Genomic DNA, 26,120 nt, shown 5'->3' with positions numbered 1-26,120 from the left:
AAAAGGATATCCAGAGTCTCTGCAAAGATGACTGCATCATCTGCTAAATCAAGGTCAGAGATCTTGATATTCCCAAACGATGCCGCACAGCTTGATCTCTCTGACATCCTCCCCAGAATCCATTCCATGCAAGTGCTGAAAAGTTTGGGGGGCAGTACACACCCTTGGTGAACTCTGGTAACAACTGGAAATAAGTCAGATGTTATCACCACATCTCACAGCACTCTCAGTAGCAGAGTATAGTTCAGACATCAGTTTGATCAGTTTTGGTGGCACCCCATGAAGACCAAGAATCCTCCAGAGGGCATCCCGATTCACTGAATCGAATGCTTTGCAGAGACCGACATAAGCTGAAAGCAGCCCCTGCCTAAACTGTCTGTGTTCGGTGAGGACACGAAGAGCAAGGATACGGTCAATCATTGACCTCTTTGGTGCAAAGCCTGACTGCTCTGGGCGCTGGTGCTCAAGCAGAGGGTGATGAACCCTATCAAGAATTATCCGAGCAAAGACCTTGCCCGGCACTGAGAGCAGCGTCACCCCTCGGTAGTTGTTGCAGTCCTGGTGATCACCCTTCCCTTTCCAGTGAGGGACAACAAGGCCCCTCTTCCAGTCAGTTGAGATGATGCCTGTGTTCCAGCCATAGCACAGAACTGCATGCAATGACACGAGTACAGCATTTCCACCAGCCTTGAGAAGTTCAGCATGGACGCCACAGATCCCTGGAGCTTTACCCCCATTTCAACCGGTTCACCACAGCCTGTGTTTCCACAAACTAAGGTGGATTACAGTTGATTGGAAGGTCAGGAATAGGGATAGTAACACCCCTGACAACTAACTAAACAGCTGGTGGATCAGTCTTCTACAGCTGCTCAAGGTAACCGACCCAGCTGGCCTTCATTTCAGACTCCTCTGATTTCCTTCCCCATGACTATTATTACTTTTTAAAAATTAAATATTAGCAAATACCTTCTGTTGCTTCGCTTACGGGAGTACCATGGTTGGGGGTGGGGGGAGAGAGAAATACGAGAGAGAGATAGAGGGGAGGGGAGAGAGAGGAGATGGGAAAGAGGAGGGTGGTGGAGGATAGAGCAGGGCAAGGTGGGGAGCGAGGAGGGGCAGATAAGAAAGTAGTGAGAGAGGAAGAGAGAGAGGGGAGGGAGAGGGAGATAGGAGTGGAGGGGAGAGAGAGGAGGGGATAGGGAGAGAGTGGAGGGGAGAGGGAGAGAGACAGGAGGGGAGAGGGAGAGAGACAGGAGGGGAGAGGGAGAGAGACAGGAGGGGAGAGGGAGAGAGACAGGAGGGGAGAGGGAGAGAGACAGGAGGGGAGAGGGAGAGAGACAGGAGGGGAGAGGGAGAGAGACAGGAGGGGAGAGGGAGAGAGACAGGAGGGGAGAGGGAGAGAGACAGGAGGGGAGAGGGAGAGAGAGAGGAGGAGAGGGGAGAGAGGAGAGAGAGGGGAGAGGGAGAGAGCAGGGGAGAGAAAGAGAGAGGGAGAGAGGAGGGGAGAGGGAGAGAGGGAGGGGAGAGGAGAGAGAGGGAGAAAGGAGGGAGAGAGAGAAGAGGAGGGAGAGAGGGAGGGGAGAGAGAGAGAGGAAGAGGAGGGGAGAGAGAGAGAGAGAGAGAGAGAGAGAGAGAGAGAGAGAGAGAGAGAGAGAGAGAGAGAGAGAGAGAGAGAGAGAGAGAGAGAGAGAGAGAGAGAGAGAGAGAGAGAGAGAGAGAGAGAGAGAGAGAGAGAGAGAGAGAGAGAGGATATATATATATATATATATATATATATATATATATATATATATATATGTGGAAAGAGAGAGAGAGAGGAGGAGGGAAGGTGGAGTGAGGAGGGGGGTGGGGGAAGAGAAAGGAGGGAGGGGAGCGAGGTGGGTGGGGAAATGGAAGGCAGCATGATGGGAAGGGAAGGCAGCATGAGGAGGGAGAAGATAGCATGAGGGGAGAGGAAGTGAAGGCAGCGTGAGGGGAAGGGAAGGCAGCGTGAGGGGAAGGGAAGGCAGCGTTCCGGGGTATTACCAAGGTGAAGGTACTTGTTGCTGTTGCAGACTTTGGTTTCTTTGAATCTGCATTCTCAACCATCACTAATAGGTACTCTCTGTGGTGTTTGGTTTTCAAATGTTTTAGCATATTGTATGTATTACAGTGATGAGCAGGGTCTATTGAAAAAAGTGAGCATGCAACTTCCGCACTGTCTTCTTTCACCTTCTCGAAAGTTCCAAACTACACATCTGAAACTTTGAAAGACATGTTTTCAAACTTTCTCAGTCAATGCATTACCTATCCATCCATCAGCAAACAATTAGCATGCTTTATCAGCCAACTCCAAAAGCCTTGCTATTCATTAAAAAGAAACACGCCCTTGGAGCATGTTTACTTTGCAAGTGACTTGCTTTTGCTGCTATAATGGAAACGAGAAGCCACAGGGGCGTTTTCCTTTTCAGTTAATACATTACCCAGCCATGTGTAACCGGAACATGCCCAACAGAGACGAAAACATTTCCCCCCCCAAAAAACAACACTTCCTTCTATGAAGTAGGAATAACTCGGAATCGATGTCTATTCCGGTTCACTTATTGATTCCTTTTGATTCCATGGTTGGAATCGAGTACGTTGGAATCAATCCACCCACCACGATTAAGCACTCAAGCAAGCACTCCAATGAAATGGTTGAAAAGGAACGGCTGCCTGGGTCATACTAAATACCGTCTCGAGACGGCTGGAGTATCAAACAATGTGCGACTTGGATAGATGAACACCTTTTTATCAGTCGGAACTGCTGCTAAATTCAATTCCACAGTTTAAATTTTGAAGTTCGGTTCAGGTTTAGAGATTCTAGAGCTTATTGCATTTCAGCTGTAATGCTTATAAATGTCCAGAGAATTCTATTTTTATGGGGATGAGAGGGCTAGGGGTGTTTGGGAGGAGATGAGAAGGTGTTTGGGAGGAGGTAAGCATGAGGTGAGGTGAGGGGAAGAGAGACGTGCGGTGCAGCGTTAAGTATGATTCATACTGTCTCATCAAAATGATTCTGCATAGAATAATGGTGAAGATTGAAACAAAATAATTTCTGAAATACATTTTGTACCAGTCATACTATAAACACTGCCCGGACACTTCCAAAGACAAATGCCGTCCGGACATGTCCAGAGACAAACACTATCTGGAGATAAATACCATCCGGAGACAACCACTGCCCGGTCACATCCAGACACAACCACTGCCCAGACACAACCACCACCCAGACACGTCCGGACACAACCACCGTCTGGACACATCCAAAGTATCAAATAAAGTGTGAATACAACTCTGGACGTTTATAAGCATTTCAGCTCTAATGCGATATGCTCTAAAATCTCTTAACCTGAACAGACTTTCAAAATTTAAATGGCAGAATTGACCTTAGCAGCAGTTTGGACTGCTAAAAAAAGTGTTCATTTGTCCAATTTGCACATTGTTTGACACTCCGGACATGATTAAGAATTGTGGAGTTTATCACGTGTGGAATCTCAAGTTTAGAGATTCTAGAGTTTATCGCATGTGCAGAAATGAAATATAGCCATGAACACTAGCATCTATGGGCATTTATAAGCATTGCGATCTGCAGGTATGATGATCAGGCATTTGATGACATGAGTGAGGAAAGTGAAAACAAATTTCATGAGTGTTTTATTGTTAAGAAACCTCTCCCCTTTTCTCTCTCTCCCCCCTTCCTCTCTCTCTTCCTCCTCTTCCTCTCTCCCTACTTTCTTATCTGCCCCTCCTCGCTCCCCACCTTGCCTTGTGCTATCCTCCACCACCCCTCCACTTTCCCATCTCCTCTCTCTCCCTCCCCTCTATCTCTCTCTTGTATTTCTCTCTCTCCCCCACCCCAACCATGGTACTCCCGTAAGCGAAGCACCAGAAGGTATTTGCTAATATTTAATTTTAAAAAGTAACAATAGTCATGGGGAAGTCATGGTTAAGTTTCTTTTATTGTTAAGAAACCATTGCAGCCTGTTCCAAGTCAAGGCATTGTTGAGCAGGCCAAACAAAATGGCGAATTAAGATCCCGCCCCCCCCCCCCTCGTCAAGCTGACAGAGGGATGAGTGAATGGTGGATGTGCTGATAGGGGTGAGTGGTGGAGGCTGACTGTGTTAACCATTTTAACAATGATGCGGACAACACAACACGACAAGGAATAAAGGGACAAAGCTGCAGTGGTGCCCGTCAAGACCTGGGAATTGATGCATTTGTGAGGTCTGATGAGGCAATAGCCAAGGCACCACAAAGTCAGGTTTCTCTGATCACTGTCTTTTGAGCGAGTTGCGAGGAGTTGCGTTGTTTTTCCTCCTTTGCTGTCCTCGCCTGGGTGCCCGTCTCCAACGGCGAGGTGGTTGATAATTAAATAAGGCTGACCAAGGATGATGCCTTGATAAAGGATATAATTAAATAAGGCCGTTAATTATCTTCAAAAGGGGTGTTTAAATTCATCCAAACACCCAATTTTCATTCATGCACTTCCTTGGAGTTCTCTTCGTATGCATGCAAAGTTTCAGGCAACTTGGTTTCATAGTTTTGGAGTTATGGAGGAGACACACACATTAGTATAGAGAGCTACTTGGTCTTGGGGGAAATTTTGTCGTGGGAGACATAACTGGGTAATTGGCAATGGTGAGTTAAGCCACCACCGTCATGCTTTTAAAGCTTTCAGGCTGACACCATGGGCAGTAGTGTAACAGCTGACACTGCATTTAGCATGAGGTGGTTGTATATCTTTCATAGACTGCAACCAAGTCGTAAGTTTCATTTCAACTTCTATGAACAAATATCAATATATTCCTCGATTTATCAATTAATTATTAATTGCATTCTGATGCACAGTGTTCATTGAAGTAAACGTGTGAGTTCATTTTAAGAGGCATTATGAAAAAAAGGAAGCACTCATGCTAATACAATGTACCTACTGCAAATAAGTTTGATCTGGAGAGACTGGCAAGGAATGGAGAATCGAAAGATAAGTGACAGTCAGACCTGAGGAAAGGTGATAGAAAACGGAGGACACCAACCGAATTGCGATGAGAGAGCAGCAGGCCTTGTGCTTCTGCTTCTTTGTGGTTGGCGCCGATGTTAGTTAGAGCTTTGGATTCCACAGAGCGAGTATGCGTAGACACATGTGAAGCAGGGGCACCAACCGATAAATGAGAGCAGTATGACATTGAGCTATGGACAAAGGTCTTGTAAGCTGATGGAAGTTCAGGTTGACCAAGGAAGGTCTTGGTACAATGGAGGATGGCTAGTCTGTGGCTGGTTTGGTTTACCTGTTGATGAAGTCCTTTGGCTTTGGAGGCCAGCTTTGTTATATGGTCTGTCCAGGAGAGGTCGTAGTTGATGGTGAGAACAGAATATAACACCATGTGTGCAATCTGACAGCAGGTGATAAGTTTGTGCTTTGAGGAGGTATACTCGATGTCCTCTGATCATTGCTTTAAGGACTTTACGAATGTTACCCAGCACCTTAGGTCATACGGTCAACCTTTTCTGTACAGACCTTGGTCCCACAGAGTGCAGATGTTCAGCAGTTTGTTACCAGGGGGAAAAAAAAACCTTCTCCAGCCCCTTTTGTGATGTGTTCGGAATGTACAAGGCGAACCCATTGCATAAACACATGAAAAGGCTTTCCGGCATGGAATGGCACCTCCTCAGTGCATGGATATAAAAAGCACTGTTTAGGAAGAAGGAAGCCACGTTTGTTTTACTTCTTGCCTGTTCAGGCTCCGTGAAATCTGGATTCGCTTTAGATCTGTCCATCACAAGCTCATCCTGCTTGACCGTCAAGAGAAGCCACCTGAAGCGGTGTGTGCAGGCTAAATAATACAAAATAAATAACCATTAATTCATTCCTCATTTATGTGGCATTACAACACATCTCAGCACCATGACACATCACCACATTCTGCTCTGAGATAGTCATTCGATATATGTCAAAAAGTCGAAAGCAACTTGATCACAACTTCACATGACAAGGGGCCATAGATTTATTATGTATGCAGATAAAGCAGAATATTTAACCCACCCTCCTCTCAGTGGTTTGCTCCATAAATGTCCATCTCTCTTACTCCTACCACCTCTCCACCGCACCCACCTCTGCCTTGCCTCCTGTACATACGCAATAATCAGATGGCTCCTCACAAAGCAAATACACATGTAAGATTGCTATTTATTCACAAATGATGCAGGTAGAACGATCACACCTCATTTGTATTATGTTGGCTCCCCAATTAACCCCACAGCCAGCCATGTATGCAAAAGTGCACCCCAGAATTTCAGATTATGAAGGAATAACTGTTTGTACAACTCACGTCGTATCAGTTCGTTAATTGGCTGTCCAGTGAAATGTGATGAATTTGATTGCATGCAGTTTGAGCTCAGGAACGTTATTTTCAAATCTCTGTGCCACAGGACAACACGCCAAAACCGATTTTTTTTTTAGTTTGGGTGATCTGGTTAATGCTGCCCTTTCGTAGAGAGCATTTTATAGTTGGTATCTCCAGGTGGTCTGTGGACATTGAAAACTGAAACATGCAGGATGGAATGACTCTCACTATCTCAAATCTTTCAGAATTTCAAAGCAAAATGGAGATTACCAAGTTGTTGTTCGCCTACATGGAACATACTGTATTTTAACACAGGACAATGCCATGCCTTCTCTCTGTCCATCCCCAATGTCTATCGATCCACGCACTCTAATTTTTGGCCAAATTCTGAATGTGGTGCAGTCCTTGGATCTCCTGGGGCTCAAAATGTTGGAACCTGTGCTCGGCGAATCGCATCTCCAAACTGGCATCCAAAGCTGGCCAAGGCCTCAACATTCTAAGTCACTCAAAGTCCATTCGAAGCCACTCAAAGTCCATTATATTGTAAAAGGTCTTCATCCAAAATATCATGGAGTGTGGATCCCTACTCTGGGCTGATGCAGCTGCTTCCCACTCTGCATGTTATTGGCTTATCTCGTCAAGTCCGAAGATCTACTTCTCACCGAACACAGGCAGGTGAGTTGACTGTTTGTATGGCCTCACTTCGAGCCTCACTCCTCCCACGCTCTGGTCCCTACAACCTTCCACACCCTACCCAAGTTGTATATATTCCTCCAGAATCCCATCCTCAATTCTAAGCTGAAACCTCATCACAATTCCTTCATCCCTTTGTTCTCTTGTATGTTGAACTGACTTTCTGCATCTGCTGTCATGTGCCCCTCCCTCCAGTCCTTCAAGAGTGCTGCCCATCGTCACTTCCTGCTTTCTCGCACACCCATTCCCGCTTTGTTCTACTCTCCTTGACCCCTCCCATTCCTCCCGAGCCTTTCTTTTTCACCACTCAGCCACTCATGTGTGAAGTCTTTGTCTCCCTGTTCTCCATTGATCCTCTGTCAGTCTGTGAACCTGCTGTCCTGTGTTTGTTTTTTGTTTGTTTTTTAGCTCCTCCATGAGTCGAGATTTCTGGAAACAAAATAATATTTTATCTTGATATTTCTGTTTGAGTATCCATCAAAACATTGTGTTATGCTTGAGTAACTTCCTGGAAAGATGATAAATGCATTTTAGCTCCAAGAGTGTCAAACTCATGTATACTGTCATTAAAAATATTCACCTTACTATTCATTAACGACAAGTAAATCTGGTAATTTAGGTTGCATTGTAAATTGTTCAAAAGTAATCCATATATATATTCGATCTATAATTCCAGCAATCTGTGTGTGTGTGTGTGTGTCTGCGACCGCCGTTTCTCGACAAGCACTGGTCCGATCTGATTGAAACTTGCCAGGAATATTGCCGGGGACCTGAGGATGTGCCTTTTCAAGATTTGATATTAATCGGACGAGCGGTTCCCAAGTTACGGCCATTTATCTGTCAACCAATGACACGACACGGTGCTATGACGTCACGAATGACGTCACAATGCTTCCTCTTTTTTTTTTGATATGATGTCACAATTGACGCTGGGACCTGAGTATGTGCCTTTTCAAAGTTGGATATCGTTCTTCTTCATCCGTTTCAGCTGCTTCCCAAGTGTTTCCCAAGTTATGGCCATATATGATACGGTTGGTCCGACATAATTGAAACAATGCCCAAATCCAGTTTTTTTTGCACGTATGGGCACGCACCTACGGGCCCGCACTACTATCTATAATTCCAGCAATGTCTGTCTGTCTGTCTGTCTGTGTGTCTGCGACCGCTGGTTCTCGACAACCCCTGGTCCGATGTAATTGAAACTTGCCAGGAATATTGCTGGGGACCTGTGGATGTGCCTTTTCAAGGTTTGATATTAATCGGACGAGCGGTTCCCAATTACGGCCATTTATTTGCAAATCAATGACAGGACACGGTGCTATGACATCACGAATGACTTCACAATTCTTTTTCTTTTTTTTTGCACCTACGGGCCCACACCTATGGGTCCGCACTAGTATCTATAATTCCAGCAATGTGTGTGTGTGTGTGTGACCGCTGTTTCTCGACAACCACTGGTCCGATCTAATTGAAACTTGCCAAGTATATTGCTGGGGACCTGAGTATGTGCCTTTTCAAGGTTTGATATTAATCTGACAAGTGCTTCCCAAGTTATGGCCATTTATTTACCAAACCAATGACAAGACACGTTGCTGCGGCCATTTATTTACCAAACCAATGACAAGACACGTTGCTGCGTAGGTGTGGCTGCGTAGGCTGGTGCAAGGCCAGCCGACGATGACGTCACGGGCCGTGCCGGTTACGATGGGGAAAGGCGCCTTAGTTACCGTGGCGTAGGAGTGGCAATGGTCAATGGCTGCGAATGTCATGGCAAGCAAAGACAGGGAGGTAAACTTGATTTAAATTTGGATTATAATTAACTCTGTGTGTGTAAGTATCACAGTAGTTGTTACTTCAATGCAAGCGATAATTCGTGGAAGGCATGTCAACATTCCATACGGGCACGCACCACTTCCGGATAGTGATGACTTTTTCTCGATTTCTTATGCGCATTTATAGATAAACACAATGCCCCAATCCAGTCCTCGTTTACGAGAGCGAAGGAACGGACTGTGTGGTTGTTGTTTCTGGCTCGCGGTTTGAAAGTTTGTTTTTTTGAACGAAGGAACGGCCTGTGTGTTTGTTTGAAAGTTGTTGTTTTTTTGGTTTGCACGTACGGCCACGCTCGTACAGCCACGCACGTACGGGCACGCGAGAGTGAAGGAACGGCCTGTGTGGTTGTTGTTTCTGGCTCGTGGTTTGAAAGTTTTTTTTTTGAGCGAAGGAACGGCCTGTGTGTTTGTTTGAAAGTTGTTTTTTTGGTTTGCACGTACGGCCACGCTCGTACAGCCACGCACGTACGGGCACGCGAGAGTGAAGGAACGGCCTGTGTGGTTGTTGTTTCTGGCTCGTGGTTTGAAAGTTTTTTTTTTTGAGCGAAGGAACGGCCTGTGTGGTTGTTTGAACGTTTTTATTTTATTTTTTGGTTTGCACGTATGGCCACGCTCGTACAGCCACGCACATACGCACATTTTTTTTGTTTGTTTATTTGTCTGTAATCACGTATAAAAAATTCTGCAGAGCATAGTTATCATTGGAAATTTTTGTAACTTCGCATATCAGAGGCCTATAGAGGTCCCTTTCATTGCATAAAATTTTGAAGGTCAAGGTCAAAGGTCAAGGTCACTTTGTCGCAAATCAGGGGAGTCGACGAAACCCTTATTTTTTGAGTAATTTTGATCGGATCGTCTTCAAACTTCATGGGAATATAGTTCATGGTCTGGCGCTCAGCTGATTAATTTTTGGTGGCGATTGGCCTTGACCTTCATGGTTAGCACCTGAGGTCAAACATATTTGACCCCAAGGTCAAATTTTCAAGTTTTAGGAACCAGATCGTGTCGTACCTCAAATTGAACACCTCGATGAGTGCTTTCTAGATATGTCAAGCTTGAGACATTATGACGTCATTTGGTGACGTTATGAGGCAAACGCATATTTTTCATGGTTACTCTGTAGAACGATTCTCATCGGAATCTCTCGTAGGCAGATATTCCTCAAGGAGTCGCTCCTGGTGGATAGCAGCTCTGTTCACCTCAGTGTGACCTTAAAGAAGTCACACGTGGTCACCTTTTGGCAAGATACGGGTCACCCTGCGGGTGACATCGTTTTTATTTTTTTGGCTTGCACGTACGGCCACACACGTACGGGCACGCAAGAGCAAAGGAACGACCTGTGTGGTTGTTGTTTCTGGCTCGCTTTTTAAAAGTTTTTCTTTCTTTCTTTTGGTTTGCACGTACGGCCACGCACTTACTCGTATATATACAGTAATGGAGCAAGTATATGTGATTATGTATGTCTGTCCGCTCTTCACCTATTGGATGGACAGCTGACCTGATGTCACCCACAATTGTATCTTAAAATACTTAACCTAAAGTACCCAGAGGACAAAAAGACACCCACCCCCCTTAGGAACCAAAAGACCCAAATGACCCTGAGGACATAAATGACCCCAAAAGACCTTGAAGACCCAAAATACCCCAAGGACCGAAAACAACCCTGTCGAACCAGATGACCCCATGGACCAAAAAAAACCATGGACCCAAAAGACCCCAAAGTCTCCAAAGACGTCAAAGACCCAAAGACCCCAAAATACCCTGAAGAGCCAAAACACCCAAATACCATGAGGATCCAAAATACTCAAAAGACCACGAGTACCCAAAAGACCTCGAGAACCAAAAATACCTTGAGAACCAAAAATATGTGGAAGACCCAACAGACCCCCAAAAACCCCTAAACATCCAATGGGACTATCTGGGACCCATGGAAATTCTGCATCATGTAAAATGTGACTTGAGGTCTCAAACACCCCCCGCCCCTTACACACACACACACACACACACACACACACACACACACACACACACACACACACACACACACACACACACACACACACACACACACACACACACACACACACAATCCCAAGTCCTCAACCCTCTCCAAACTCTATCCTCTCTTTGCTTCCCCTACCATGACACCCAAACTATGTGCTCCCCTTCACCTTTCTTCAACTCCTCAAACTCCCTCGCAACCCAATGTTCGCAACTCCCCCCCCACCTCAAAGCCTCAAACCCCTCAATCCCAACACTGTCCTCTCTGTTCCCTCCCTCCCCCAACCCAACACTGTCATCCCCCTTTCTTCTTCAAGTCCTCAACTGTCCCAAACCCCAAGTATCCAACTCCCCTTCCAATGCCAAGTCGTCAAATCCCGCCCCCCCCCCACATTCCCAACCTCTCAAAAGTAAATAAAGATGGAACGTTAAATTATCATATATATGTTATATATATATATACATATATATATATATATATATATATATATATATATATACATTACTAAAACTCTCATCTTGTGTATATGTATGTATGTATTATGTTCCCGAAATACAGCCAAAACGGTACTTGATAGCGCAAAAATTTTCGGCCCACCTTACTTCTCATTCTCCTGTGGTGTGCAGTATAAAGTTTCATTCAAATTGGGCAACGAAAAAATTTTTTAAAAATAAATTCCAGATTCAGTGAAGTACTCTTCGGGATTATTTGATCAATGCAAACAACCTCAGCGGTATAGTTCGCTGGAGCTATCTTTTTCTTTTTCTTCTTTCTTTTGAAATGATTTTTTTTATCAACCACTGTCACAATGGGAACCCAACGGGTTAACGGGTCACCTAGTCCTCACTATAATTCAAGGACCGGTGTTTGTATGTTTGTTTATCGCACTACTACTCCTACAGTTGTGGGTCGATTATATCCAGACTTACAACATCGGATCAGTATGACCCCAATTGGTGTATATGGGTGTTTTATCTTTGCAGGTGGTCTTGGGGGGGGGGGGGGGTGGTGACGCAAATTCTCTATCTAAATGTGTATTGTGTAGTGCTGCCTCCAGGTGGGGGAGGGTATTACAAGTCTCCACCATTTACAGTACAGTATTCCTGTCCCCACATTTTCCAGTGCAGTGAGATGTTTTGAATTATAAGCAGTGGGTATGTTTTTGCTTCCTGCACGTAATCCAGTTTTGTTTTGTTTGCCTATGCAGGGCTGTCAGTTGCCTTCACACCACCCCAAAAAAGGCGTGCATCAGAAGAACGTGTTGCAAGCTTGGAACAAGATTCCCTTTTGGGCAGGTACTCTGCTCATATATGTGAACACACAATTGGCTTGTATATTATCATGTAAAATATTTTTTACTATAAAATGTTAACCAGTTATTAAACAGACTCTTTTTAAAATGATAGGGGTGCGGTTGTCAGATTTGCTTTTGTACTTGTATTTCAAATACTTGATAAACTTGTAATTGCCGGTGATGCATACACATTACAATGTATTAACTTTGACAAAATACAATGCATCAACTGTGACAAAACGTGGAGAATATCAGTGATGCACCACGGCACATTATTGTTGAATGCACGGGGGTCACGATCACCTAGTTCCGCAGTCGGATGACCATACCCAAAGGACAGTAACCACATCCAAAATCACAGAGCCAGTTGTGGGTCAGATTCCAAGTCGTTGGAGTGAACAGGCCATTTAACCAAATTATAGGGAAACAGGAGTCATGCCACACATTGGTTATTGAAGACTTCCTCTTTATTGAAAATTTACACTTTGACCAAATCACCCAGATTATTTTATACATATCATTAACTGAGCAAGTACAGTTCACAAAACATGGCAGCATAATTGCTGAATTCTGAAGGTTGAGCAGCAGTTACAATATGCGAGCTCTTCAGAGATTTTCATCAACTTGGCAGTGGAATGAGCAGTTGAGGCAGTTGTAACAAATTTATATTGAAGGTAATTCTTAAGCAGAGGATAAAGCAGGAGCAGAGGTAGATATATACCCGATTACACCTTGATATCCGACACCTCTATTTTGGGGACTTGAGCTTTGACAAGGCAGCTGACAGATTGTGGTCTTTGCAGTTCTGAGAATCTTCTGTTGACTTTTTTTAAAATGTATTTTTATACAATATTGAGGCTTGTGGAGGAGCTAGAACATAGAATAGATCAGAAAGTAACAGACATAAAAGAACAGGAGAAAGAGTGGCGTTGGACAGTGACACACCAATAACATGGTTGAGGGACAAAATGGAGGAAGACTTGGAGAAATAAGGGATGTGGGGACGAATAAGGGCTAGGGGAGGACCTGGGATGAACAAGATAGATACAGCCGCAAATCCTAATCACAGAAGTAAAAGAAAAAACTGGAAACTTGAGGGGGGTTAATGGGGGTAGAAAAGATCATGGTTGTGCATAGGGGATGACAGGATATGGTGTTGAACAGCTGTCTTGAAACTCTGTAGGGAAGGATGAGAGAGAAGAGACTGATGAAATTGGTTCCACAGACAGGAAAAAAGAGGAATGAATGAGTGGAGGTGAGCACTGATTCTGGAATGTTTTTTTCAGGTACCCTTCATGCAATGCTCAACTACTCTTTCCACCCATATATTAGCACCTTTTAGGAGATGATCTACAATCCCTCACAAGATGCCCTACACCATAGCATACATAGCACTGCATATCAGAGCTTACCCAGCCCTTAACTAGGTTCTTACTGTCCAAGACTCTGTGGCCATACCGTTTACATGTACAACACCATATCTTCGAATCGTCCAGTCTTCTGACCTTCCAGCACACTAGGTCCATTCTCCATTCTCTGAAACCTGGCATTGGCATACTGAACAATGCTTGACAGATGTGCATTATGAGCCATCAGGAAAAGATCTTCAACCTTGAATTACTGTTTAAGATTCTCCAGTGCCCTCTCACGCAGATGAACAGATAAATCTTTCAGGCACGAACCAATAAATTGTTCCTTCATGGGAGTCACGCAGCTCGTCAAACGTCTGGTCAGTCTTTGACAGTTCAGCCCGCTTTGTCAATTAATTTGTCAACCAGTCTATAAATTAATCAAGGCTCTCCCATTACTCTGGCTTGACACTCCTGAACCTGTTCCTCTCCCCATACTCAGTTAAGTCATACAATGTGTTAACTTTGACAAAATACAATCTATTAACTTTGATAAAATATCATATATTAACTTTGGTAAAATCTAATTAATTAACTTTAATAAAATGTAAGAAAAATTAAATTGATAAAATGCAATCAATTGAATTTGGTAAAATATGGTATATGAACTTTAATAAAATGCAATATATTGACTTTGGTAAAATGTAGTTCATTAACCTTGATAAATACAATACTTTAACTTTGGTAAAATATTATACTATAAATGAACTTTGATAAAATGCAACATATTAACTTTGGAAAAACAGAATTGATTAACTTAGTTAAAATACATTCAATTAACTTTTGTAAAATATAATCGATAAACATTGATAAAATATAATCTATTAACTTTGATAAAATATAATGGATTAACTTTGGTAAAATATAATATATGAACTTCAATAAAATGCAATATATTAACTTTTGCAAAGTATAATTGATTAACTTTGATAAAATACAAATTATTCACTTTGGTAAAATATAATATATGCACTACAATAAAATGCAATATGTTAACTTTGGTAAAAGATAATTGATTAACTTTGATAAAATACAAATGATTAGCTTTGACAAAACATAACAAATTAACTTTGGCAAAATATAATACAGAAACTTTAATAAATGCAATATATTAACTTTGGTAAAATATAATTAACTCAATAAAATACAAATGATTCACTTTGAAAAAAACATAACAAATTAACTTTGATAAAATACGATTGATGAATTTTGGTAAAATATAATCGATTGACTTTGGTAAAATATAATCTATTAACTCTGATAAAATATAACAAATGAACTTTGATATAATACAATACATTAACTTTGGTAAAATATATTATATCGACTTTAATAGAATGCAATACGGAATATTAATTTTGGTAAAATATAATATATGAACTTTAATAAAATGCATTAAAAAAACTTTGGGGAAAAAATTAATTCATTAGCCTTGATAAAAACATAATTGATTATCTTTGGTAAATTATAATCCATTAACTTTGATAAAATATAACATGATCTTTAATAAAATACAATTGGTTCGCAGGTGCCAGCAGTGACCACTATTTTCGTTGTATCTGTGTGTCTGTCTATCTGTCTGTCTGTCTGTGACTCTCTCCAGAGCATAGCTCCGTGACGTTTGATGCGATCTTGATGAAACTTGGACACAAGCTAGATATCATGGTGTAGTTGTGTGTTTTTTGTATGAGGGGCATCCCACGCCCCTTGTGGGTGGAGCCACGCCCACTTGAAGTTTTTATTTATTTTTATTTTCTCGATTTTTTTTTCTCGCAATTTCATTTCCGAGAAGCTGTGTGTAATGCCCATAAGTACAACATATAAAAAATCTGATTTGATTTGGTCAATTTTGACAGAAGAGATAGGTTTTTATGGTAGGGCTTCCTCAAAAGCTTCCACTCACTCAATTGTACCTATCGTGGCATTGTTCAATAATTCCCGCAAACTATCATCGCCTCCCGGCTTGTATATTAACTTTGTTAAAGTATAATTAATTAACTTTGATAAAATACGATGCCTGGTGTTGGCTTAATGGTTCGGGTGGTGGGCTTGTGATCTGAAGATCCTGAGTTCAAATCCTGCTTGGCTGTTGAATTAATAAATTAATACCAGGTGGGGTTGACTCTGCCTGTCATCCTTCCGAGGTTGGCAAAATGGGTGCCAGCTTGCTAGTATCCTGTGTTGGAGTGGTGATCTGTCCAGGATTATGCCCAACAGCCAAGGAGACTACTTAGGCAGCACCAATGCTCTGCATAGAGTATAGTCCCAATGGATGGATGGATAAAATACTGCCTGTTGTTGGCTTAATGGTTCGGTGGTGGCTTGGGATCTTACGATCGTGAGGTTCAAATCCCCCTCAGCTGTTGAATTAATATGAGGTCGGGTTGACTCTGCCTGTTATTTTCTGAAGTCAGCAAAATGAGTGACAGCTTGCTAGTATTTTGTGTTGAAGTGGTGACCTGTCCAGGATTGTACCCAATAGCCCAGGAGACTGCTTCAGCAGCACCAATACTGTGCACAGATTTTGGTCCCAATGGATGGATGGATAATATACAATACATTCACTTTGGTAAAATATCATAAAAAAATGAACCTTGATAAAATACAATATATTAATTTTGGTGAAATATAATTGATTAACTTTTTAAAAATGCAATTGATAAACATTGATAAAACATAACAAACTAGAGGGGCATTCGGTAGCGCACATACCTCCACCATGTAATGCCTAATCCATGAGAACATATCGAGCCCTATACATTTTTGAAATACTTTATCATGCTATACAGTACTATATCGTTTTGGCCCTATCTCTCAATGGCGAAGAATCACTTTAAAAATTCTAGTAGCTGGATCCGGATCGAGATCTTCACCAAAATCGAATCAGTTCGTCCTTTTCACACACCGAACCTGTCCACAAAATTTCATCTGGATCCGTCTACAACTTTTTGAGATATCCTGCACACAAACAAACAGACAAACAGGCAGAAACGGGTGAAAACATAACCTCCTTCACCTTTGGTGGCGGAGGTAACAAACAAACAATATATATATATATATATATATATACATATATATATATATATATATATATATATATATACATATATACATATATATATATATATATACATATATACATATATATATATACATATATATATATATATATACATATATATATATATATATATATATATATATATATATATATATACATATATACATATATATATATACATATATATATATATATATATATATATATACATATATACATATATATATATATATATATATATATATATATATCAATCAATTTAAATAAAATAATGATTTTAAAGATTCTTAAAAACAAATTCCAGCAGTTTAGCACAATTGGAACAGTTGGATATACCATCATATTTAACGTGTCCAACTACTGCTAAACGGAAGAGTTTTGAAAGTGCAAAGAAGGTGATTTGTGTTCTCCAGTGTTCAAGTATATAATTCAATTCAAATAAAACTAGAACTACGTTGGCGATGGCACACCATCGCAAATTCTTGCGTGCACTGCTTTGTCCCATTAACGCTAGGTGAAATTTTATCTTGCAAAATGGATTGACTATTCTTTTCTATTTGATGTGCTTTATTACCAAAGACTTACTATGTTTACTAAATCAGAAGTCATTGCAAGCATGTCAACATTTCATGAAACATTAATTTAACACTATCCAGCAATATAGAACTGTGCATCAATTTAATCATAGGAATGAACTGTATAATATTAATTATAATTATTCATACTCAATTAGAAAAACAGTAAAACCTGTGACTGTTTGTCACTCATGGGGGCCACATAAGTAAGTTCTTTATAAAAGAATTTACCATGCACAATGGTAAATACACTTTAAAAAAAATCAGCCCCCATGACCCCACCCCCTCTGGCCCAGCCCCTAGGGGTCATATCAAAAATCCGACAGTGTTGTGCACTTCCCCATACATATATCTACTATTAACCAAAGTTTCAAGTTCCTGTGTTGGAGGAGTTACAGGGTAAGACAGACGGACGGACGGACGGACGGCGGAGACAATCACAATATTCCCACTTTTCTTCGAAAGCGTGGGAATAATAAAGATTGCAAAAGTCGTATAAATAAATGAATTCTGGAATTTACTGCCTTTTACGATCGTGACACAGCCCATTACACCACCCTAACACATCACATCAGTTATTCATGCCTGTTGTTTGTGTCCTTTAAGACGTCTTTAAAAGCAGTATGTTTCCTGTTTGGAATGATTTTCAATTTTGTTTGAACACCAGGCAGACAGACAGTAAAAAAAAAAAATGTATCTCACTCCTCTGCGCACGTGCAATCGGGACAAATTCAGAGCCAAAGTAGTGCTGAACTAAAGGTTTGTTTTCCGATTCATGCTTCATGCATGTTCATGCATGCTTCCGATTCATGCATGTTTAAAATATAGCATTCAATTTAAATAAGTTGTTCCTTGATCATAAACTGACGTTGACAGACAGACAGACAGACAGACAGACCGATGGAAGGATGGACATGAACCAATTGCTAAATTTTTGCTTTTGGCTTCACGTGAGTGTGATAATTAACTTTGATAAAATATAATAGATTAACTTTGATAAAATGCAATATAATAACCTTGATATAACAAAATATATTATTTTAATTGTAAAAAATATGATGTAACCTCAATCATGAAACATTAAGAAACCATCAGGTAAATATTATTGGGTTACGTAACGACCGATTAATAATGGGCAATGTCTTTTTTAATCAATAAATCAAACGATATATGAAAATTTGCTTTTAAAATTATTTTTTAAAACCAATTTCATCATTTGCTTATTTGTTCACTTTTGTGTTCAACACATTTTATTTACTTATTTCAAATCCTTCATTAAAAAAGTGGCAAATTGACTTCCTCAGATAATTCCTGAATCCCCTCGTTAAAACGGAGATAAAGACCATTTGGCCCATAGTAATGATGTCATATCCACATTTCAGCACTCCTTTCTGTAGGAACCGGTAATTACACACTTGACAATGGCATGCCACTCGGTTGTTTATTATTACCATGACATGACACTCAAAACTTGGTGGACAGGTTGGGTGTGTAACAAGGACGAATTGATTAGATTTTGGAGAAGATCCGGTTACGGATGCAGATATTAGAATCTTAAAAGTGATTCTTCACCATTGAGAGATTGGACCAAAAACTAAATATAGCATGACATGTCAAAATATTATGGACAGATTATGACAAAACTTGGTGGATGCTTTGAGTACGTGACAAGAACAAGCTGATGAAATTTTTGTAAAGTTCCGGATGAAGATCCAGTCTATCAGTGGGACACAAAACGTAAACTGTTCAGTTTGGCGGGGGTATGCACTCTACCAAGTGCTGTTCTTAAAATATATCATAGGATCCAGGAAGGGTGGCTGGTTTTTATTATTGTGTGAAGAATACCCTGCTTCTTCTAGCCCCTTCCCCACTCCCTCCTGTTTGTACAGACTTGGTGCAGATTTTTTTTTTCGCTGAGCGAATGAAATGAGACAGTCAAAGGCAAACTGGCATTATACATAGAATTACTGGAAGCAATGTTTGAGTCGTCAGCCCCAAACCATCGAGTAATACATTGTTGGACCCGTGCTTTTGACAATCTTTTAAAAATAACAACACAATATCGGCCTGTTAATGTTCCTATCTGAACCACTGGCTCATGATTCATGGAAACCCAGGTCCAAATCACATCTCCCAGTTGTGTTTGGTCCATTGTCTGCTAATGTCCATGCAATTAATGGATACGCACACTGATGTATACTAATATCTTCTCCTGCATGTGATATGCGTGCAAGCTCCTCCACAATTATGCAGGTGAATGAGCTCTTATTCCATTTTGTATTAAAAAGAAATGTTTTCTCATTCAACTTCTCTACCAGCCACATCTATTTACTTGTACAGCACAAGGTCCCTGTCAAATCAAACATTTATATTTAGGCCATTTCTCTCATCGCTGCTTCAATTCCCCAGGTGGTGCCTTTACAGCAAGGTTTTTCTCTCGTCAAACCGCAAGCTTTTAATGTGGTGCCATCGGACCAGATCACATCCTGACTCACACACAATGCCTGGCGGAGTAAGGACCGGTTCGGGGAAACGTGCCAAGTTGTGTGAAGGTGAAATCCAACTTAAGACAACTTAAATGTGCTCTTGCTCTTTAACATGTTACAAGAAACGTATTCTGTTATTTTTTTACCTGGAGACTATAATTAAGACACTATGTACACACTCGGCTTGGAAGGATAGATCGATTTGATTCCTTACAGGTATGTGCATTCGCCTTTGAGCTGTCTGGCTTGGGTTCTGATCTTGATGTAGCTATAAACTGTAACCATGGTGTTTCGCACACAGGGCGAGGCATCAATATGTGCGCCATCCATCCGGAGGACGTTAAGCCGAAGGGCATGTCTGCCAGCTCCAGCATTTGGTTCACATTAAAGATCTCAGTGTCTTTCACAAAGAGTAGGCGAGTTATCGCTGGCACGATGAACAAATTACAAATTCCTTCCACTGTTACTCGAATGTCAGGACTGCGAGCTGGTTCCAGAACCTCCCCCACCAACCGCCCCTGAACCACACAGAGAGGTGGGAATAATTGGGGCAGGAAGAAGAAGTACCTTTTTAATAAGAGTTCCTTCATTGTGCAAGGTATGTAAATTACCTCCACCACCAAAGGTAGAAGGTTATGTTTTCTGTCTGTTGGATTCGCTATATATGAGATATCCCTTATTGTCGGGTTTTCCGGCTGTGTGTGTGTGTGTGTGTGTGTGTGTGTGTGTGTGTGTGTGTGTGTGTGTGTGTGTGTGTGTGTGTGTGTGTGTGTGTGTGTGTGTGTGTGTGTGTGTGTGTGTGTGTGTGTGTGTGTGTGTGTGTGTGTCTGCAACACGAGGCTCCACAGCACGAACCAGCGAACCGATTTCGATGAAACTTTGCCAAAAGGTAGAATATATACTGGGAATGTGCGCGTTTGAATTTCTGTACAGCGGCGGAAAAACCGCGTACAGTATTTTCAATACTCGTCCTTCAGTTTTGAATGTAGAGAAACGAGACTTCGGAATTAAACACTTCGAGATATTTAGAAAATTTTACTTGAGCCGATTTTTGATTGAGGTTTTATTTTTCAAATGGTAGTCCTTCAAAAATCGGGTGTCTATTTACCGTCATTTAAGGTGTGTATACAGTGTTTGTAAGGAACTACACCGTCATTCCACCTTCGATCTCTCCTTGATCCAAACGTTATTGACCAAAGTGAAAAGGATCCAAAATAAGTGGAATCACCGGCATTTCTGTCTTTGTGGATTTACAATAATATGTTTATTTATTTACCAAAAACGATTCCCGACCCACACTCCGCCTCCAATTATTTATTTATTTTCCGTAAACGATTCTCCACCCAAACACCACCTTCAATTATTTATTTATTTACCGAAAACAATTCCACGATCCACACACTACCTCCAATTATTTATTTATTTACTGAAAACGATTCCACGACCCACACACCACCTCCAATTATTTATTTATTTACCGAAAACGATTTCCCACCCACACACCACCTCCAATTATTTATTATTTAAAGTGGGCGTGGCTTATGAAAAATATTGTGTGGCTCAGGAGGTGTGGTCAAACAAGAGCATTGAGAGAAGTTTATCGGATTTTCCGTGTGTGTGTGTGTGTGTGTGTGTGTGTGTGTGTGTGTGTGTGTGTGTGTGTGTGTGTGTGTGTGTGTGTGTGTGTGCGTGTGTGTGTGTCTGCAATGCGAGGCTCCACATCACAATCCAGCAAACCGATTATTTTTCAAATGGTAGTCCTTCAAAAATAGGGTGTCTATTTCCCGTCATTTTTTATGAGGAGTGCCAGTTGGCAAAATACGCAATAGGAAAAATCTTGCTAGGCAGAGGAACAATTGTATGTGAACCAATTGGCTTGGCAATGAATCTTTGTCGGGGGATCGGTCAGAATGAAAAGCATCATATCCAGCGCTTCGATCCTAGCGAATCCCTCGTCGCCTACCGGCTTGTTTGTTTGTTTGCTTGTTTGTGTGTAGGATATCTCAAAACGTTGTGAACGGATTTGAATGAAATTTGAGGGACAGGTTGGGTGTGTGACAGTGATTCGATTTTGGTGAAGATCCAGATTTGGATCCGGCTACTAAAATTTTTTTAAGTGATTCTTCACCTTTGACAGATAGGACTAAACCGATATATAGCATGATATCTCAAAAAGTTGTGGACGAATTCAGAAGAAACTTGGTAGACATGTTGGGTGTGTGATGAGGAAGAATTGATTTGATTTTGGTGAAGATTCGAATCCGGATCTGGATACGAGGATTATTTAATTTTTATAGTGATTCTTCACCATTGAGAGATAGGGCCAAAAACGATAAATAGCGTAGCTATTTAAAAATGTATTGGGCTCGAGATGTTCTCATGGATCAGGAATTACATGGCGGAGGTATGCGCTCGACCGAGTGCCCTTCTAGTTCAAATTTTTATGTATAACCCTTTAACATATTGTTACGGAAATGGCCCTTCGTATGCTACTAAATATAGGATTGGCTCAGATCCCCCATTAAATGCATGTTTAGTCAGGTTGTTCGGTAAATGGACGTTACATGTGTGTCGGGAGGTATAGGATGCATGTTTATTGTTCGTACAGTGGTGGTGGATCGAGAGCTCCCTCTTCTTCCTTCCCCTCTCTGGACGATAGGCCCCACCCGGTCGGCTGAGAGGGAGTGGCCAAAAAGAGGAAGTAAAACTAAGGGGAGGAGTTTGTCGGCTTCGTAAAGGGGGAGGAGCCGGTGGCTTTGAAGTGAGCGAACAAAGAAGAGACAGTGGTGATTCTGCTGGGAGAGAAACTGGACTTGGGTACACCGGGTCTGCCTTCTGTGGCTTGGAGAAGCGAGCCAGGAGCCGGTGGGCAGCGAACGGAGACCTCTTGGAGTGGTTCAGTTTTGGGAGAAGTACAAAAACGGCAGTCGGTTTTGAAGCCACGAGGGCCAAGAAGAAAAAGGGAAAGCGAGTGGTGGTGCGATTGGCAGGGAGAGGACCTGGCTGCTGTGTGAGTCTGGAGTCGGCTTCGAGAGGAGGTGATCGACAGGTTCAACCTGCGTCTAACGACAGAGCCTCTGACTGTACCTACTCACCCCACGGCTCGACGACGTCTTGGAATCCCATGGACCCAGCCTGCCGGAGCCCGGCATCCCGATTTGGCCTTGTCTAGTGAACAGGCCAGGCCTGGACTTGTATGCTGGACCTTGTGGGAAACCAGCTGGGACCCATCGTCAATCTGGCGGTCTTGTGCCGTCGACCTTACGCGGGGTCAGAGCGCGCGGCCGCGTGCGGTGCGAAAAAGGAAGGTGAGCGCCATCTTGCCTGCAGCGTGTTCGAGCTTGGGCTCGAATCCGTGGACATCGGCTTGTTACGAGCGACATTCGTGCTTTTGACACTTTCCTCTCATCCATGAAACATCACCAAGTACTCTGTCTTGTCTGCATGCTGTCTGTCTGTCTTGTTTGCATGTCGTTTAAGGCATAATTGTTAGAGACCCCCTCGAAACCCATAATCCATAGTTCCCTAGTTTAGAACAGGTTGTACATTAATTAACACATTGTCGTGAATGTTTTGCTTGTGTTGTGTTCCTCGATGTTCCCCAATAAATCTGGTTGGTTCATATGAAGTTGCCGCTATGGATTAATTCGTGTCACGTCGAGGAACGATCCGTTCGATTGGCATATAAAACCAAAATGGTTACAGACTGGCAGAAAACGCTCGGCATCTGACAAAACCAGTCTGTAACCGGGGTCTATTTCCCCAACTGGTAAGGTCTAGGATTACGTTGGTATCGCGATTGAAGACGCGTGGCCCGAGGCTTGTGCCGAGCCAGTCAGCGTTATAAACCCCGGAGACGGCGGTGGTGAGGGTGGCGCCAAGACTCGGGTGAGAATCCCACCACCCCGGATCCGCAACAATATTAATAGGAACATGTTTTTCTCGCAATTCTTTTTATGTTGATGACTATAATTTATACAACATATGTACACACTAAGTCAATTTGTGTGATGTCACTTCTTGTTCTTCAAGGAACCTGCAAACGAGAATCATTCAGAAAGTTCTCAGAATAAACTCAACTATACAAGAAATGTCCATGTTTAATTTTTTGATAAATCAATTTACTGCAATGATATATTGTAATATCAAAAACGTTGGCAGTTCTTGGACTACTGTGTGCATCTCGTTCTGAGAACATTTTAAATAACCTTCATATTTTGCTTTTCAACTTCCCTACTCTTCAAAAATCAAAACATTGTAACCGTCTCGGGAGACTGTTCTTCATATTAACTAATTCCTCTGTGAAATACTCCCCTTCTTATTTTACCTCTTCATTATTACCTCTGCCATCAAAGATGGACAGAGGTTGTGTCTGTCTTTTTGTTTATCTGTTTCTGTCTGTTTGTCTGTCTGTGAGCAGGATATTGTGTCAAAAAGTTGTGGACATATTCGGCCGAAATTTGGTGGACTGGTTGGGTGTGTGACAATGACAAATTGATTATATTTTTGGTGAAGATCCGGATAATGGATTTAAAAAAATGATTCTTCATCATTAAGTGATTGGGCTAAAAACGATACATAGCAGGATATCTCAAAAAGTTGGGGATGAGTTCTGACAAAACTTGGTGGATGAATTGTTTATGTGACGAGAACAAGCCGATTCCGGATTCAGATCCGGCCTATCAGTGGGATACAAAACGTGAACTGTTCATCCTGGTGAAGGTATGCACTCTACCAAGTGCCGTTCTAGTTTTTTTGTTTGTTTGTTTTCACTTTTTAGACTTTGTCTAAGGCTAATGGAGAAGCTTGTACCGATACCGTGTGAAGCACAAAATATATTTGTGTATATTTCTGCATGCATTAGAAACACATTGACGAATCAACACAGTGCATGGAATTCCAATGTGTGATCACAGCACCGTGTGCCATGGGTTCAGATGGTATTGTCAAATAGGACAATATTTTTGTTTTATCAGGCTATTTTCTACAACTTTTGCAAGGAAACAAACATACGTGTGAACTTAATTAATGTAATTTAATTTGTTCATCATTTGCAGTTTATTTGTTTACTTTGGTTGTGCTTACAATATTGTGAAACTTTATGACCACTGTATGTGTTCACCCCAGTTTGTTTGTCTGTCTGTTTGTGAGCAGGATATCTCAAAATGTTTGGATGGGTTTGAACAAAACTTCGTGGGCATGTTGAGTGTGTGATGCAGACAATTTTATTTGATTTTGGTGAAGATCCGGATCTGGAAACAGTAATTTTTTAATCACTTAAGTCATTCTTCACCATTGAGAGATGGGGCCAAAAACAATATGTAGCACAATATATCAACACGGATTCGGAGGAAACTTTGTGGACAGGTTGGGTGTGTGATGACAAATTCTTCAGATTTTGGTGAAGATACGAATCCAGATACGAGAATTTTGTGTCGGTCAGCAATGATTCTGGATTTGGGGAGTTCCACCATAAGGGGGTTGATGATGGACCGAGTGTGCCCTGAAGAAACCTGGGGGGGGGGTAAAAGCATGGAAAGAGCAGAGGTTGCAAGACCAGAAAGGAGGCGGAAGAAGACAGAGAGACCACTGTCCTGTCTGCGATGGCAAAGTTACAAGTCTATATAGTATGCTCGGTTTCATCGCAGAACATTCCAATAATCTTGAAAGCCTTGTTTTCCATGGCATCAAGCTGAGCAACATGCGATGCAGGGGAGTTGGGCCGGAGGGGAGAGCAGTACTCCATCAAGCTGTGGATGAAAGCCTTCGATGTGAACAGAATTTCAGGTGTGCCAAATAAAGACTTTGTGCGACAGAGGATGCCCAGTTGTTGGTTGGCTTTGGAAACCAACTTTGAAATGTGGTTTGCCCAAACAAGATCATGGCTGATCATGAGATCCAGGAGTTTGAATGACTGAATTTCCTCAAGAGGATTGTTAATAAAGTAGATAGGAGGGTTTGTCAGTGGTCCTTTAAGAGAGAGATAGTGAGTGCGAGATGTGTCAGGATGGAAACATATATTCTAAGTGTTTGACCAGGTTGTGATTTTTTTTTTTATCAAGCTCTGAAGAGAGGGAAGAGGCTGCAGCCAAGCTGTCTCTCTGAAAGAAGATGGATGTCATGGCAGAGGTTGGAGTCATCAGCAAACAGATAAAGGGGATTTTTCAGAGTTAGAAAGATCATTGAAGATCAGGAACAGGACTGGACCCAGAACAATGCCTTAGGACCCTCCAGCCTTGATCGGGGGAGGAGATGAAAGGATTCCATTGAGTGCCACACATTGGTTATGAGAGTGGAGGAAGTCAGTAAGCCATGTGTGGAGTTGGCCTTGATTCCATAGGCAAACAATTTGGAGAGCAACGCAGGATTCCAGACTGTATCAAAAGGATGGGATATGTCCAGAGA

The 26,120-nt window shown here is 41.8% G+C and overlaps 1 long non-coding RNA gene across 6 annotated transcripts in view; it reads right to left on the bottom strand.

Annotated features, from left to right (window-relative positions):
* Positions 1-26,120, bottom strand: part of LOC147010788 (uncharacterized) — a 175,745-nt gene that overhangs the window by 10,588 nt on the left and 139,037 nt on the right. For 2 of the 6 annotated variants that reach the window (XR_015052219.1, XR_015052223.1), the window contains exon 3: positions 12,634-13,361. The exons of the other annotated variants lie outside the window; for them this stretch is intronic. This is a non-coding gene — a long non-coding RNA (uncharacterized LOC147010788). Of the gene's footprint in view, positions 1-12,633; positions 13,362-26,120 lie in introns of those variants that run through there. 6 annotated transcript variants of the gene reach the window in all.

Source organism: Eptatretus burgeri, chromosome 16 (assembly GCF_056783735.1).
Source record: "Eptatretus burgeri isolate ZD-2024b chromosome 16, Ebu_testis_v1, whole genome shotgun sequence".
NCBI lineage: Eukaryota > Metazoa > Chordata > Myxini > Myxiniformes > Myxinidae > Eptatretus > Eptatretus burgeri.
Note: the sequence above shows the minus strand (reverse complement) of the source record. Positions and strands in the feature narration are given on the sequence as shown.